Source organism: Phyllostomus discolor, chromosome 12 (genome assembly GCF_004126475.2).
Source record: "Phyllostomus discolor isolate MPI-MPIP mPhyDis1 chromosome 12, mPhyDis1.pri.v3, whole genome shotgun sequence".
In the NCBI taxonomy this organism is placed as follows: Eukaryota; Metazoa; Chordata; class Mammalia; order Chiroptera; family Phyllostomidae; genus Phyllostomus; species Phyllostomus discolor.
In genome coordinates this window covers 3,868,728-3,883,792 of record NC_040914.2, presented here as the reverse complement: position 1 = coordinate 3,883,792, position 15,065 = coordinate 3,868,728, and the positions used below count along the sequence as shown (strand labels likewise).

General features: G+C 57.8%; 1 protein-coding gene and 1 long non-coding RNA gene across 4 annotated transcripts in view; one reads left to right on the top strand and one right to left on the bottom strand.

Annotated features, from left to right (window-relative positions):
• CHST8 (carbohydrate sulfotransferase 8) overlaps positions 1-15,065 on the top strand; it is a 111,196-nt gene that overhangs the window by 80,520 nt on the left and 15,611 nt on the right. The window lies entirely within an intron of this gene.
• LOC118497508 lies at positions 3,414-6,846 on the bottom strand. 2 transcript variants are annotated; one of them, XR_004900033.1, is made up of 2 exons: positions 6,284-6,846; positions 3,414-4,564 (listed from the first exon to the last, which is right to left on the bottom strand). It is a non-coding gene; the product is annotated as an uncharacterized LOC118497508 (long non-coding RNA). The 2 variants fall into 2 exon arrangements; XR_004900032.1 differs by having other exon boundaries at positions 3,414-4,199.

The window sequence follows — 15,065 nt, the reverse complement described above, 5'->3', positions numbered from 1 at the left end:
CTCACACTGTCACTCGTTCTCCAGAACCACGTGTTTTCTTGTTCTGAGGCTGAGCCTCTGTTCCTGCTGGGGAACAACCTGGTTCCATGGGCATCCCCTCCTGGAAGTCTCCATCTGTAGAGCTAGGGATGGAGAGGCAGTGCCGAACCACCACCTGGTGCTAACCCCGGAGGCTAGGCCAGGCTCCTGTTCAGCACCGCCCGGTGGGGCCTGGGACTGGGGGGCAGGACTGAGGCTGTGTATTCGGTGTGTGAGCCCAGGCCCCTGCAAGCTTGTGGACACGTCCCTCCACCCATGTGAGTGTCTGTGCACATATGTGTCCCACAGAGTCTAGAGTGGACCTCGGGGGAGCCGGGTGTCAGTGGCTGGTGGGTCCCCTGCTCCCAGCAGTGGAGCAGCACTGGCAGTGCCGGGGCTGGGGCTGCTGCTGGCTGCAGCTGGCTTCTTTATTAATCCATTTTGTGAGCCGACTCAGGAGTTCATGTTGTGAATCTGGCCATTTGCTCCCGTTTCCTCTCTGCCCCCCGGGAGGAGGAACACATGTTAAATATTTGTGGTTGTGCTGCGTTAGGTTTTAAAGTTCAGCAGTAATTACCGTGACCAGGTGCCAAGTGCAGCTGCTCCCTGGGGAAGCCTCCCTGTGCAGCGGGCTGGTGGCTGCATTCCAGACCAGTGGGTATGCGCCATTTGCACAAACCTGTGTGCCTTCCCGTCCGGAGTACCTCTCTCCTGGGCCCCCACTGCCTGGCCAAGCCAGGAACCCAACCCGGCCACGCCGCCTGTAAAGGGGGCACCGTGGATGCCCTGCAGGGTGCTCTCCCCAGAGTGCCACAGGGCACTGCTGTGAGCAGACACTGGGGGCTCCAGCGGGCACCTGAGCCCCATGGCCAGCTCTCAGCCACACCTGTGGCAGATTCTGGCCCCACACACAGAACTGGCTGTATTTCCAGAACAGATCGTAATCGTTCTCTAGACTTCCAGCCTGCCTTGTGTCACTGTTTCGCTATTCTTGAAGGCAAAGTCTGTCCTGCCCATGGTTTCCTGGACGAAGTCAGGATAATGACACCCTCCCATGCAGTGCGGCATTCTCTCCAGGTGCAGGCCTGGCCAAGGGGTGGCCTTCCTGTCCTCCCTCTGGTTGCAGGGGCTGCTGCTTTGGGGAGGCTCCTATGGAAGGGTGGAGCCCTTTGCTTTCTAGGTACCAAATGCTTCTCCCCTTGGCCTTTCCCAGGACTACACGTCATACCCCTCAGCAAGGGGTGTCCTTCAGGGTAGCTGCCAGCTCCAAAGAAGGGGCAGGGCCATGGCACTAGGCAAAGAAGGGGCACATTTGGGCTGAACCCGCCATCACCACACCCCATGGCCTCAGGCAGTCCTGGGAGAGAGCTCCTAGCCCCTGATACTTGGGTTTGGCTTGATCAGCATCCTGGCCTCCCCTCTGCGGTCCTTGAGCTGGCTGTGCGCTCCCAGACATGCTCTGGGGCTCACAGTTCACTGGGAAGAGGGGTGGAGAGGAGCCCAGCAAGAAGGGGCAGACCTCACACCTTCCAGCTCTCTGGGAAACTGTGAATAGGGTCAAGAGGACCTGGGCACCCACAGGAGAGAATGCACTGTAAGTCTGTCTGGCCCAGTGAGGGAGCCTTGAGCCTCGGGATAGAGGCAAGCTCACACACCCATGGCAGGACCCGTTCTAGTCCATCCACTAGCCCCATCTCCTGTGGACCTCGTCTGAGTCCTGTGGGAAGGGCTGGAGGCAGAGAAGAAGAGTGTCTAACCAAGTGCTGGCAAAGCATTCCAGCACAGGGAGCTGCTCAGCTGGCATCTAGCAGGGGTGGGGCAAAGGGAAGGAGGGCCCACCCCCATGTTCTACCAGAAGGCCCTGCATTTGGGCATGCCAAGAGCTCGAGGCCTGGTTGCCAGTGGGACTTAGTGGAGGCCCAGGGGGAGGCCCAGTGGAAGCTCAGAGGGAGACAGGCCACTACCATCTGAAGGTTTGATGGAGGACAGAAGTGTTTCCAAGCTCAGCTAGCTGGCTGTTGGCAGGATTCATTCCTCTCGGGCTGTTGGCCAGGGTGCTCCCTTGGGTCCTGCCGAGAGGTCCTTCCCACAAGGCGGCTCGCAGCCTGGGAACTGGCGTCCTCCAGCGCAAGTGTGGAGGGTGAACAAACTCGGAGTCCCAGTATCTTTGTGACTCACTCTCGGAAGTGACCGCCGTCACGTTAGCTGTGTTCTTTGTGTGTAAAGCGAGTCTCTAGGTTCAGTCCACGCTGAGGGGATTGCAAGGGCAAGTCACCAGGCTGTGGGGCCACTGGGGGCCGCCCTGGAGGCTGCCTACCACGGGGGAGGCATGTCTGAGGTGCTTCGTGGGGAAATTTACTATGTAAAAGCAGCACTCTGGCTGCCGTGGAGAAGCCATGGGGTGGGGAAAGGATGAAACAGGGAGACCTTTGGGAGAAACTTGGCTGGACTCATTAGGTGGGTGAAAAGTTACTAATAGAGCCTTCCCCAGAGGGCATCATGACATGTGGACTGGGACGACATGTGGTCTTTGCCCTTTGGACACACCACTGCCCACCCCATCCGACCCCCAGGGTCTGGCATTCGCTCCACCCCCTCAGTTGATTGGATGTGTCTTTGTGCATCCATGCGTGTGTGAACAATGATGGGAGACAAAGTTCACCTTCCTCCTGTGGAGCTCCCGGCAGAGTGCAGAGGCGGGGCGCGGCAGGGGGCGGGGGCGGCCAGGACAGCCCAGTTCTCTGGTCTGCCCAAGAAGAACCTGGGTGGAGGGCTGTTGTGAGGACACACCATGCTCCCTGTGGGCTGCCTGAGACCCTACTTCCACCTGAAGCAGCTCACAGCCTCAGGCACACAGGAGAGCCATCTTACCCCCTCAACCACAAGGCAGAGACTGAGGTGCAGGGGTAGGGGCCTCGGATCCACATGCTGGGGCAGCTGAGCTCCCACTTCAACCCCCAGGCCTGCCACCGCACTGCGTTCCGCTGAGAGCTGGGTGTGCTGCTGCCTCTTTCTTCAGAGGGTCTGGGAAACAGGCCCTGAAGCTTGTGCTTGCTCTTCAAGGATGAGGTTGAGCACACAGAAGACCCTATTGTCTAATCCTTAGACCAAGAATCCCTGCTCCGCATTGGCCGTTGGGAAGCTCACGCCTGATGCCTGCCCAGGTGCTGTTCCTCCCCGCCGGCTGCACGGCAGTGTAGTTCTGACGCCAGCCCCTGGGTTAGCATCAGCCCCTGCAGGTGAAGGGCAGAGTCCTCCGAGAGACCCAGCTTGCGGCAGGCAGCAGCAAGTGGGGGCCCCTGGCCGGCCACACTGGCGGTGAGCACGAGACAAGTGCAGGGGATCCCGTTACTTTGGTACTTCACTAGAAAGACTCACAAAGCCCAGGAAAGTGCCACATTTACAATTAGTTTTATTGTAAAGGAACACGCAGGTCAAGGTGTGCGAAGGTTCTGAACACAGAGCTCCCGTGTCTCCCCCACGGAGTCAGGACGCGTCACCCTCCTGGCACGTCGCTGTGCTCAACCTGGAGCTGTCCTAGCCCGTGTCCAGGGTCTCCTAGGAGGTGTCAGTTCGTGAGCATGTTCAGTTCACTGTGGTGGAGCTGAGCTGCCAGCCCCTGTCCCCTCCTCAGCCAGGCCCTGAGGGTTCCAGCCCTCTGATCGGGTGGAGACCTTTCTGGTGACCAGCCCCCATCCTGAAGTTGTCTGGGGCACCACCAAGATTCACTTGTTAGCGTAACAAAGACACCAATCACTCAGGAAATTGCAAGATTTTGAAGCTCTGTCCCAGGAACTTGAGGACCATAAACATTTTATTATACCCAGGGCCCATTCCCAAGCGAATCTGTGAATCTGTGAATCTGTGGCTGTGAAGCCCACTTTCAGCCTTACTTCTGAAGGGGGATCTATCCACCGCCCCTTACTTGTTTTCCTTCTGTCACTTTTAATCTGTGCCATCGTTCTTGTGTGCCGTCCTGAGGCCTCTGCATTAGATGGAGTAGGACAGACATATTATCACTGGCTCTAGCCTCAGCACCAAAAGAGCATGTGACACAGGAACGGGAGCTTCCTGTGTATGTCACACCGACATCGAGGAGCACTGTTCTCAAGGCCCCCGCTCCACACTTGCTGTGGAGACCTCAGCGGCTGACCTTGTGATTCTCCTAGTCAGTTGTTGCTCTATGAGCAGACAGTGACAGGGACCCACGGGGCATGCACGGCACGGGTGGGGTGGAGGTGAAGGGATGGGGATCGAGTCAGGCCAGAGCCCCCAAACTTCCCGGAGCATGCCCTTCCATTGTCCCCCCAGTGGCAGGAGCTCGGCGAGGGGAGAGGAAGAAGGGAGAGCACTCGGTGCCCAGGCCAGGAGGGACACCAGCAGCAGAGTCTGCCAGGACCCACTCTCCCGTTCTCAGGGCTGTCCCGGGCTCGGCCCCTCCTCCCCCGCCACCACGCCTGACATACTACACTAGGAGCTGGACTTACCTTCAGCAACCTTCCTGCCAGGAGCAGGGTTGGAGATGGGGTTGGACTGGGCCAAGACCCTGTAGGGTGATGTCCCATTGGCAACCATGAATCCTTCCCAGTTGGTCCCCGAAACAGCCCTCGCCCCCCACATCAAGCTGAGCAGAGGGTGAGTGGGCTCTGTCTGAGGGTCCTCCACACCATGGCCCAAGCAAGGCCAGAGGCTATAGCAAATGTCAGGCAGGGAAATCCCTGGCCCAGGAGAGAAGGAGGCAGCCCTTAAATGTACATGCTTGCTGGCAGGCAGCAGTGCCAGGCCTGGCTTTTGATCAGAAAATCCCAGCTATTGGCAGAGACAGACACAATCCCCGAAACAGCCTGGCTGAGCAAAGATGGAACAGAGGGTGCGCACAGCTCCGGGCCCCTCCCCTACTGGCCCCCAGCCTCCCACCAGGGTGGCCAACCTTGCTTCTCAGTGGGGAACGAGGGGCCACATCCAGACAGGCTTCAGGAGCCTCACCCGCAGTGAAAGCAACTGAACTGGAGAAGAGAAGTCACAGACCGATAGGGAGAGGCAGCAAATGTGCCCCCGGCAGCATGAGGACTGGATGTGAGAGGGGCCATGCCTGCCTCAGCCAAGGGCTTCCCTCCTCCTGACTCCCCAGCCCACGGGCAGCCAGAGGGTCTGTTCTAGTGCATTCTCTCTCAATCTCTCTCTCTCTCTCCACCTCTCTCCCTCTCTCTCCCCCCCTCCTGTCTGTCTCTCTCTCTCTCATACACACACAGAGAGCTCTCTACAGCAGTCATAGGAAAGCATACTCTCTGCTCATACCCGTGAGTGGAATGGCACGCCCCTTCGCCTGTTTCTAGTTAAGGATGCGTGTTTTCAAAGGTATCGTCCCACCACCCACAAAGAAGACTGTTCCCTGTTAAGGGGCCACAGTGGCCTCAGCCCAACAAAGCCAAGAATTTGGTGACTGAGACAGACACCAGGGGGTGGCTGATATTCCAGCCCCAGACCTCTCTTGCAAGGACCCCACTCCTGTCATGGGCCCTTAGCCTGGGGACAGTCTTGGAGGTCGTCTGGGTGGAGGCAGCCAGTGGAATTCCTGCTAGAACCTGTGCTCCACTGTGTTTGGGGAGCCTAGCAGCACCCCAAGCTGCCCTCAGGCTGAATGACTGGCTTTCATTCTTATCCCTGTCAACTGTGCCCACTGAGCTGGGAGCTGGGCCCCAGGAGGGGAAGGAAGGAGGCTGGAGGACAGCAGAGAGCCAGAGCTCCAAGCCCTCGTGGGATCGGAAGTTGGGAGTGAAGAGCTGGCCAGGAACTCTGCACTGACCTGGGCCCTGCCTGCCTTCCCCAGTGCCTCCTGGACACCATTCTGGGCCTTCCCCACCGCCCCCCAGCTCCCGGGGCCCCTGCCTTTCTTCATCAACTATGAGCATGCTGGGGTTGGGGGGGTGCTTAGTCTAACCAGGTCCTTTCGACCTTGGACACACCAGGCTCTCCCAGAACCTCCTAATCAGAATGGGGTGGGGGCTTCCCAAGGCCATTTAGAAAGGCTCCCCAGTGAGTTCTGATCCCACCCAGCCTTCCTCCCCCTCTCCCTCCCTCAGCTGTGTTTGCACCTGCCTGTGCCTTCAGCCCGGCCTGCCGGCCTGCCCTCTCCAGAGAGCAGGGCCTCACTGTCACACAGCGGGGGCCCTCTGAGGCCCTTTTGAGGTACTCTGCGACTTTGGTTGAGCTCAGACTCGCTGCAGAGTCCAGCACCTGCTGAGCGAACTGGGTGAACACTTACCTGGCAGACGAGTGGGGCAGCTCTGGGGACCTCCGGCACTGCAGTGGAGTCTCATGCCCTTGCGTCTGTGGAAAATGCCCTGCCCAGGCCCCCTTCCTGTTCTAGAAGAGCTGCACTGGCACCAGCAGACACTCTGGCCACCGCCCCAGCCTCCCATCCCGCAGTGAAGAGGTCGGGGAACTGTGGCCGTGGAGGCGAGAGACCACAGCCCGGTGCCCAGCACACACGAAAGAAAGTCTGTATGGCACATCGTTGTTGTCCCACATCCGAGCACAGGGCCAGTGGGGCGTGCACTTGGCGCTGTCCCCAGCCTCGGAAATGGCTGCCTGGCGACCAGAAATAAGGGTTCATGGTGGCTATGATTAGAACTGAGACAAACGGGGGAGACAGCTCACCGCCCCACACTGTGATGTTCAACAGTCAGCTTTTCAAAATCCAGAAAAAGTCCACAGGACAGAGCTCTAAGAGGGACATGTCCCCAGGGGGCACCTGTGCTTGTCACTCTCCTCTGAAGGACGGCTGGAGGACAGGTGTCTCGGCCAGTTCCTCCTGGGGGCTCCCCTGGGCCTTCTCCAGTTTGTTCTCTGCCCGGCTGCGTCCTCCTGAGCACTCGTCCTGTGGCCTGTGTTTGATAGCCCCATGCCTGGCTCCCAGGTCGTGACAGCATTTATCTCCGAGTCCTGCAGCATTTTCTCCCAATGTCTTCTGCAACAAGTGGTTGCAGTTTTCATTATGAGACTTAGAAAAAAAACTGTAGCTGAGAAGAGAGATGTGCTTTCCACCCTACACTGGGGACGTTGTGACATTTAAATCCAATTATCCTTTTCCCATTCTTGATGAGAATATGACATGCAGCTAGAGAGCATTCTGCTGGATAAATACATCACAGCCTCTGACTGCTCAAAACTCCCCAGGGCTGGTTGGAGGGCTCTGAGCCCCCGGGCACCACCAGCCTGTGTGAGGGGACTGGGCCGTGGTCTGGCCGCGTTAGAAGGCCCTGCAAATGCATGTCTGGAACATTTTTGCAGCACTTGATCTCTGCCCTTCCCCGAGTCATCAGCTGGGAAAACAGAACAGCAGCAGAAGCGAGAGAGAACCCTTGTCAGCCTTTGCAAAGTGTCTGCGGTCACTCCGAGCTCCCAGCCCTGGGCTTTCAGCAGAATGCCACCAGCCAGTTGGCTGTAGAAGAGCGTGATTAGTTCAACACATTCTCTTATTAATTCCAAACTGCAGTCTCTTGGAAGCAAAGTGTGGTGGACTCCAAGTGAATCAGAAAGCTAGTGAGGAGCGTTTGTGTTATTGTTCTGAGGTAAATACTGGTTCTCTTTGGCATCTCAAGGGATGGAGTGCAAATTGTTTAGCAAGGTGCACTGACTGTTCCCTGGATGGAGAAGGAGACAGTGGGAGGAGAGGAAATTGTCAGGATTAATTAAGTCTGTGAAAATCCTGCCTCTGCATTCCAGAAGGGCTCGAGGGCATGGCCAGTATCCAAGGAGACCAGCCCAGCTCCCCACTCCCACCCTGCCTCGCTGCAGAAATCCCCTAACCACTTAAAGTTATAGGGCTGGCCTCGCCTCTGCCTGCTGCATTTCATCTGCAGAGAGAGCGAGGTCAAGGAAAATGTAAGTTCATGGAGATTTAGAGTCTCCTTTTAACTTGGTTCCAGCCACTGAATCTCTTGCCCAGCTCCCTCCCGGGCATGACTGTTACCAGCCCGAACTGACTCTTCCCTCCACTCCCACAAGAGGGAGTGTGAACAAGCAGGAAAGGGGAACCCCACCCCAGAAGCCGGGGAAGCAGAAAGGCCTTTGTCCCTCCCTCGACGTCAGTGCCCTCCCACAGAACATAGCCCTGTGGTGGTTTCCGGCCCTTCAGGATCTCCCCGGTACGTCACTTCCCTGCCCTCCAGGTCTGCACACAGTCCCATCTGCAGTGTTCAGCCTGGGGTCCTCACCATGCTGTGCAGTGCCCCAGGAGAACGCTAGCCCAACCCTGAGCCCTCTTCTGCTTCTGTGTTCTGCTTTCTGAGCCAGCACCCCCAAGTCAAGTTCTGTGTGCACTCCTGGATCCTGCCAGTACCGGTTTCTAGGTCGTTCACCTCTCGGGGGACAGCCCCTCCTCTTCGCCGGTGTCAATCCAGGCGTCCCCATCCCATTTCCCAGGGCCCTGTGCCTTCTCACTCTGGTGCCTGACATTGCTGAGAACGAACGGTTTGCAGCTGGGCCTGGACCCCTTGCTGCAGAAGGCGAGAGTCTCTGTATAGGCTGCAGTCCCGTTGTCACTAAATGACTCCTTGCCCCGTATTACCCAGCCCTCTGAGGCTCGCTTGTACACGCCAGAACATTTTCTCCCCTGCTAGGCCATGCCAGTTCACCACCGGAAAAAATGTTAACAGGTGCAGGACTGTGTCCTGCCAGGGGGCTAGCCACACCCCACCTACCGCCATTGCTAGGGGCCCCATTGCTGGTCGGTCACCAGGTGATTCCACACTAACATTTCAGCTTTGCATCTGCTTTCTCAGACCACTGGCACCAACTGTCAGATTCCTGGGAAGGAGAAGCTGAGACAGGTGGGCAATGTTCAGGGGAGGGAAGGAAACAAGAGGGGGTGGAGTGTGGGGTCGGGTGCGATGCGGTCAGCTGGTCCCACGTGGAGCTCTGGAGCTGGGAGGGCCTGCAGAGGGGTCCAGCGTTGATGTGGGGGCCTGAACCTTCATGCCCCACGTCACTCAGCTGCTGGGTGCAGGCAGCCCCTGGGAACAAGATGTGGCCTTGGGTGAGGCGACTCTCTGCAGCCGAGAGTGACGTCTCGAGGGAGACTCAGCGGTGAGCGTGTCACTGTGCTTCCATAGCGGCCGCTGCACCCACAGTCTCGTCTGACCTCGCCTCACTGCAGCTTCACCGCCGGCTGCAGCCCCCACCCACTGGCCCCTCGTCCCACGCCTGACAAGGAGTGCCTGAGGCTTACTTTGTGAGGGGGACAGGTTTTCCAAATTGCTTAGCTTACTCAGGGATCATTGAAAATTGACTGTAGCCGATGTTATTGAATTCCCTTTTTTTTTTGGTCAGTTTTATGAAAGCCTTTTCCTTCCAGGTATTGCCATTTCATTTCTGAGATATAAGCAAGATCTCGGCAAAACTGAAATAGCATTTTTTTAACATGGCACTTCAGAGTTCTAGAGTAGGTTCACACAACTTTTTATCGATTTAATTGAGGTATAATTTATATACAGGAAAACACACTCATTGTGAGTTTGGACAAGTGTACACCATCGCCCCAATCCAGACACACAGCATTCCCCTCACCGAGAACATTCCCTTGTCTCCCTGCTCACTCGCCCTTCCGCCACAGCCCCCAGGCAGCCCGGGGCTCCTCCCGTGGCGGGAGGCTGGTTCTGTGTGTGGAACTGATGCGCGAGAGGTGCCGCAGGGAGCACAGTGTGGCTCACTTCGCTGGGGCTAACGTTCATGAGCTTCATCCGTGTTGCTGTGTGTGTTGGTCGTTTGTCTCTCTACGGAAGGTAGCATGCCGGTGCATGGCACGCCACAGCTGGCTTATCCATTCACCTGTCAGTGGGTGTGTCGTTTGAGTGTGACCTGGCACACTCGGACACAGGCGTGGTCCATAGTGACATTGTGCGGGCAGGAGGTGCAACCTGTCCGCAGCCATGAAGCCAGCAATGCGGGGAGGGGGCTCCCTCCAGCCTCACTGAGCTACAGAGCCCTGGAAGCAATGATCTGGCCAAGTAACTTGCACTTTTCTAGAAGGGACTCCAGGCATGTCCTTTGGGTGACCCTAGAGTTAGCACCCTGCCCAGCAGAATCAACTCTCCTTTCCTAATTCAACTTGGGGCGATAGCAGTGGCAGGGCAGACTTGTAGAGCAACCTGTTGACACACGCGTGTGGCATGGACTGTATATCATGACATCAGACATTCTGAGAAAATTGCTTTTCCTCCCTGAATGCCAAGTCATAAATAATTTTGGGTTGGGAAGAGCTCAGGTAAGTGTGTGCTTGACTTCTGTGAGCCACAGAGCAAATAATGAGGGGGCAGGTCCGTGGAATCACTTGCTCTGAGACGCTGAAGTGGGCGCTGTGGGTGCCCTGCCCAGATCTGCTCTCCCAGCCTCTGGGAGTGTGGGCTGTGCATGGCTCACAGCTGCACCCTCATCAGAGATTTGAGCTCTTGGAAGGTGGTGGTTCCCCGGGAGGTGTGCTGGTAAACATGCTTTGGGGCAAGACACAAACCAAGGAAGCCCTGGTTTGTAACATTTGCCAGTTTCTGTGGCATAAATACTCCCACTGTGGCCAATTCCAAGCTACCTTGCAAACATAAATAAGTTGCTTACGGGTATAAGTGAATGCAAAAACTGGTTAAAAGACAAAGGAGTGATAAACACAGACTTCAGTGTCTCGGTCCTCCCCAGCCAGGGCGGGGCAGGGGTCTGAGGGGCAGAGGAAGCCCAATGACGCTGGTAAAACCGTTTCTCAAACTAGGTGGTGAACACGGCGGGGGGGGGGGGGGCATGGCGGTGCTCTTATTCTTTATAGTGTCTATATTGTTACATATTTCCTTTTACGTGCATGAAAATTTGACATCAAAAACAATTCTAAGGAAGCCTTTTAAGCTTTGAACTTGCTTTCACCTGGGCACACGGGCACGGCTTTTGGTGGGGGCGCAGCGAGCAGCTTGAAAGTGGGTCTAGGTCCCCCTGCCCCTTGGGCATATCTGCAAAGGTCACATTCCCAACGAGTCCTGTGCAGGAGAAGCGTGGTTCCGTGGATGGAGACTGACGTTTCCCTCAGGATGGACAGCGGGAGGACGTGAGCGAGGGTGGTGGACAGAACTGCCCTGTCCAGCATCCCCTCCAGTGAGGACCAAGGGGCATGCCGCCCTCCATTCACCCGACACAGCTCTTCTTTGGACCTAGTGGGCTCTTCGAGCCGGGCCGTCCCACTGCCTGATGCTCAGCATTCGGGCCTTGAACATCCAAACGTGCCCGGGCTCTTACCTGCAGTAGATCTTTTGCCTCCCGGCTCCCGCACATGAGCCTGCGTAGCCCTCTCCACAGTCCCCCGTCACCCCCACTGTCCATGTGAGGAGAAGCAGGGCCAGAGCAGCTCTGGAACTGGCCAGGGCCCCACAGCGGTGGGAAGTAGAGCTGCAGCTTCCACAGGATGGACTGGTCCTGCAGCCAGTAGGTGCCCCCCGCCGCCTGGTGCCGGTACCGCTGCTGTTGAGTGGCTGCAGTACTGTTCCCTCAGCAGCCCAGGCTCCCCTTCACCAGAGCGTCCCTTCCCCGAGCTCCTGCTTCTGCACACAGCCTATCCTGGGGTCCCAGCCAGAAAGGGGAGAGAGGGGGTCTGGCCCTGACCTGGGCACCTGGGGGCTCTTACTGTCTGAGCACACGCTGGGGTTCCCAGACGCTGCTTCACGAAGCCCGCGGGCCAGGCTGCTCACACTGTCCTTTCCTCCCAGAGACGCATTCAGCTTTGCGCGCAAAGCCAGCGATTTCCCGCTATAGAGATGGGGAGGTCAGGGCTGCATAGGGCTGCGTAGGGCTCCGCAGGGGCAGGGGTCTCATGGCTCAGGCCCGTGGCACTCAGGCCACATTCCCCAACCTGGAAGCCAGTTCAGCGAGGCTGGAGGGCCCCCAGCTCAGGGAAGGCAGCCAGGGCTGAAGGCAGCCAGCCGAGGAGAGACTGAAGAAGGAAATGAGCCTGGGCAGCTGACGTCCCACGGGCTCACAGACACCTGAGGGCATCGGGGGAGTTCCAGAAGCTGTTTCAGACAAGGCCTAGGCTGGCTGGAACTGGAGGCGGGCAGCCAGGGGAGTCTCCTTCCTGAGTGGGCCCTAGAGAGGCCCCATGGGACGGTGGGGGGTTCAGGGCTGAGAGAGGAGGCAGGGGCAGCCGGACCCAGTGGGCCCCTGCAGGACCCCCCTGCAGCCACAAGCAAAACTCCATGGGAAAGCAGTAGGTGGAGAGGAGAACAGACCCTGGGCCCAAGGACAACCAGGTTCCAGTCCCAGCTCAGCCACTTGCCTGCTGTGCACCCTTGTGCAGCTCAACCTGTGGGTGTCTTCGCTTCCTCATGTGCTAAGTCGGGTTGGCTTCTTGGGAGGGTGCAGGGCCGCAAGGCTAGTGGGAACCTAGAATCAACAAATGTCCTCACTGAGGAGGACAGCAGGTCAGTGCAAGAGTGGGCCCAGTGGGGGCCTGGGTATTACCTGCAGGCGGTCTCTGCATGCCAAGTGGGGTATACCACCCTAAGCCCCAGGCTGCTGAGGTGAGAGACCCAGTCTTGCAGGCCAGGATCAGACCCTAGGGAAGGGAGGCTGGAGCCCCCACAGGGGAAAGGCCCCGTGCCAGCAGGCTCACAGATCACAGCTTCATGGAAGGAATGGGGTCAATAGACACATCAGGCAAGGGGGTCACCAGCAGACACACTGCGTCTCCGGGTGGCTCTTGCCCTCCATCTGTCCACAAGTTGATCAAATGCATCCTGCAGCACCCAGAGCCAGACCGGAGGGGTCGGGGTCGGGGTTGGGGTCAGACGCAGGCCCTGCTCCAGAGTTCTCTGCACCAGGCCTGCCTGAGACCCCGGAGGAGGGGAGGCAAGGTGACTGGGGAACCTGGGGGAGAAACGGGGCCGGGGCAGGCGACAGCATGGGTCATTTAGGAGATGGGGCCAGTGAGTGGGGCCTCAGGGGTCATCAAGGGCATGACTAGAGGAGGGTTACCAAGCAGGGTCAGGGAGGGTCACAACTGAACTCAATATTTTCAGCTGCATGTAAAGCTGGGTGCCCGGCAGGGGGCTCTGGCCACCAATGAGGATGTGCACAGGGACAGACTCCCCCTCCAAGTCTCTTGTTCATCCCCCTGTGGGCTGTCTGGTCCTGCAGTCCTGTCACTGAGGAAAAGCCCCAGAGTTAGCACCTCCAGAGCCAGCCCTGTCTTCGTGCCGCCCGCCTCAGCCTCGGGCCAGGCCGTTTGGCTGGCAGCAACTGGCAGAAGAGAGAGCCACTCGCCTGCTCTGTCAGGAGCCAGCTCCAGGCGCCCCCTTGCAGTCCCCCAGCCCTGACCCCACACCTATCGGCTGCCTCTTCACTGGTTGCCCACAGGGGACCAAAGGAAATAATAGGCAAAGCAAAATAAAACATTCTTTTTAGTTTTCCACAAGTGTGGGCACCAAAGTCTCACATGAGACCCTGGACACCAGACCCTCAGACCGTCGGACGGAGCCTCCCGTCCGGGACAGCACAGTGGCCTCAGCAGCAGGTGGACGCGCCCTACCAGCCCTACAGCCCCCCGCCCCCTGCCCCGCCCTGCCGAGCAGGGCCTGAGCGTTTCATTATGAGCTCAGATTTGTATCAAGTACAAAAGGGAATGAAGGGGACATGATAAGCTCTCCTTTTAATAATGAAGCCCATTTCCTCTTGCAGTCGGTTTTCTTGCAACAGATGCTGTTGCAGAAAATGGGACAAAATAGAAAAGATAAAAAGGCGACTAATTAACTCGGCCCCAAAGCCTTCCCGGCAGATGTCAGGGATGGCCAGGCAGGGTGCCCAAGGCCCGCCCACCACACTGGCCCAGCGCGTCTGCCCGCTGCTGTGGTGGGGACATATGTTTGCATGATTCTCGGCCCTCCCGCTGTTTAGTGACTGATGACCATTTTTCTCCAATTAAACTGAAATTGAAGGATCTTCAGACTAGACACGCAAGTAAAATAATTAGTGCTTCAAACATTAATTGTGCTCAGATGTGCCTATGGAGGTCGCCTGCAAGTGAGCATGTAGAAAGCTAATCCTCCGTGGAGGGGACCTGCCACCTCCCCGCCCACCCCAGCAGGCTGGCCTCCCCAGCAGCCCCTGTGCGGACAGCCCTGGGCCAAGACCCTGTGACATTACTGTGACCCTCTGCAAGGCCAGCTCTCTGGCCCTGGATACCCACAGGCAGTGAGTGTAATGGTTAGAACACAGGCATGGGGTCCAACAGGTGTGGCCTAGACCCCTGCACCCCACCCCTGCTATGACGCCCAATGGGCCCACCATGTGGACCAGGGCAGCTGTGTCACCCCTGAGACTCACTGCCCTCAGACAGAACACTGAGCATAGAGCCAGTCCTGCTGAACACTCGAGAGACTGGAGCATTGCTTTGTGTCCACCCTCGTGTCCTCAGAGCCCACAGGCTCAGATGGGTCATTCGGAAGGGCAGGCTCACTGTGTTCTCTCCTTGTGGGCAGTTAGGGGCCAGTTCTGTGCAGCCTGCTTGCTCCTGGTGAGCCTCTGCAGCTGCTGCCTGCACCCCGAGAGGAAGGAGCATGGGGGCCGCCTGCACCCCCCACCCTGCTCACAAACAGGGACACCCCTGTCCCTGGAGAGGAATGCATGTCCTAGGGCTTTTCCTGCTGTGACTTTGTGCACACGCCAGCTCCGCTCTCTGCAGAGACGACAAACCTAAGAGGCTTAGGCTCCCTTCTGCTGTGCGTCCCAAGGAAATCCACTTAAGATATTCCATGTTCCCTGATCTGCCACATAATACGATTCCTTTATCTCTTGTTGTCATGGGAAGTGTATACTAACTGATTAATATTAATGTGTTGGCCGATTAATATTAATACCTGAACTGACTCATACTTCACACGGCAAGGACGCTGACAAGCACCACAGCACCCGGGCCACTGCGGGTCCCAGCAGCCCCCGGGAGACAGCAGAGGCCGCCACTGACCCCCGCCACTCGCCCGACGGGCGCCACGTGCTCCCCCAGAGTCTGTCAGAGC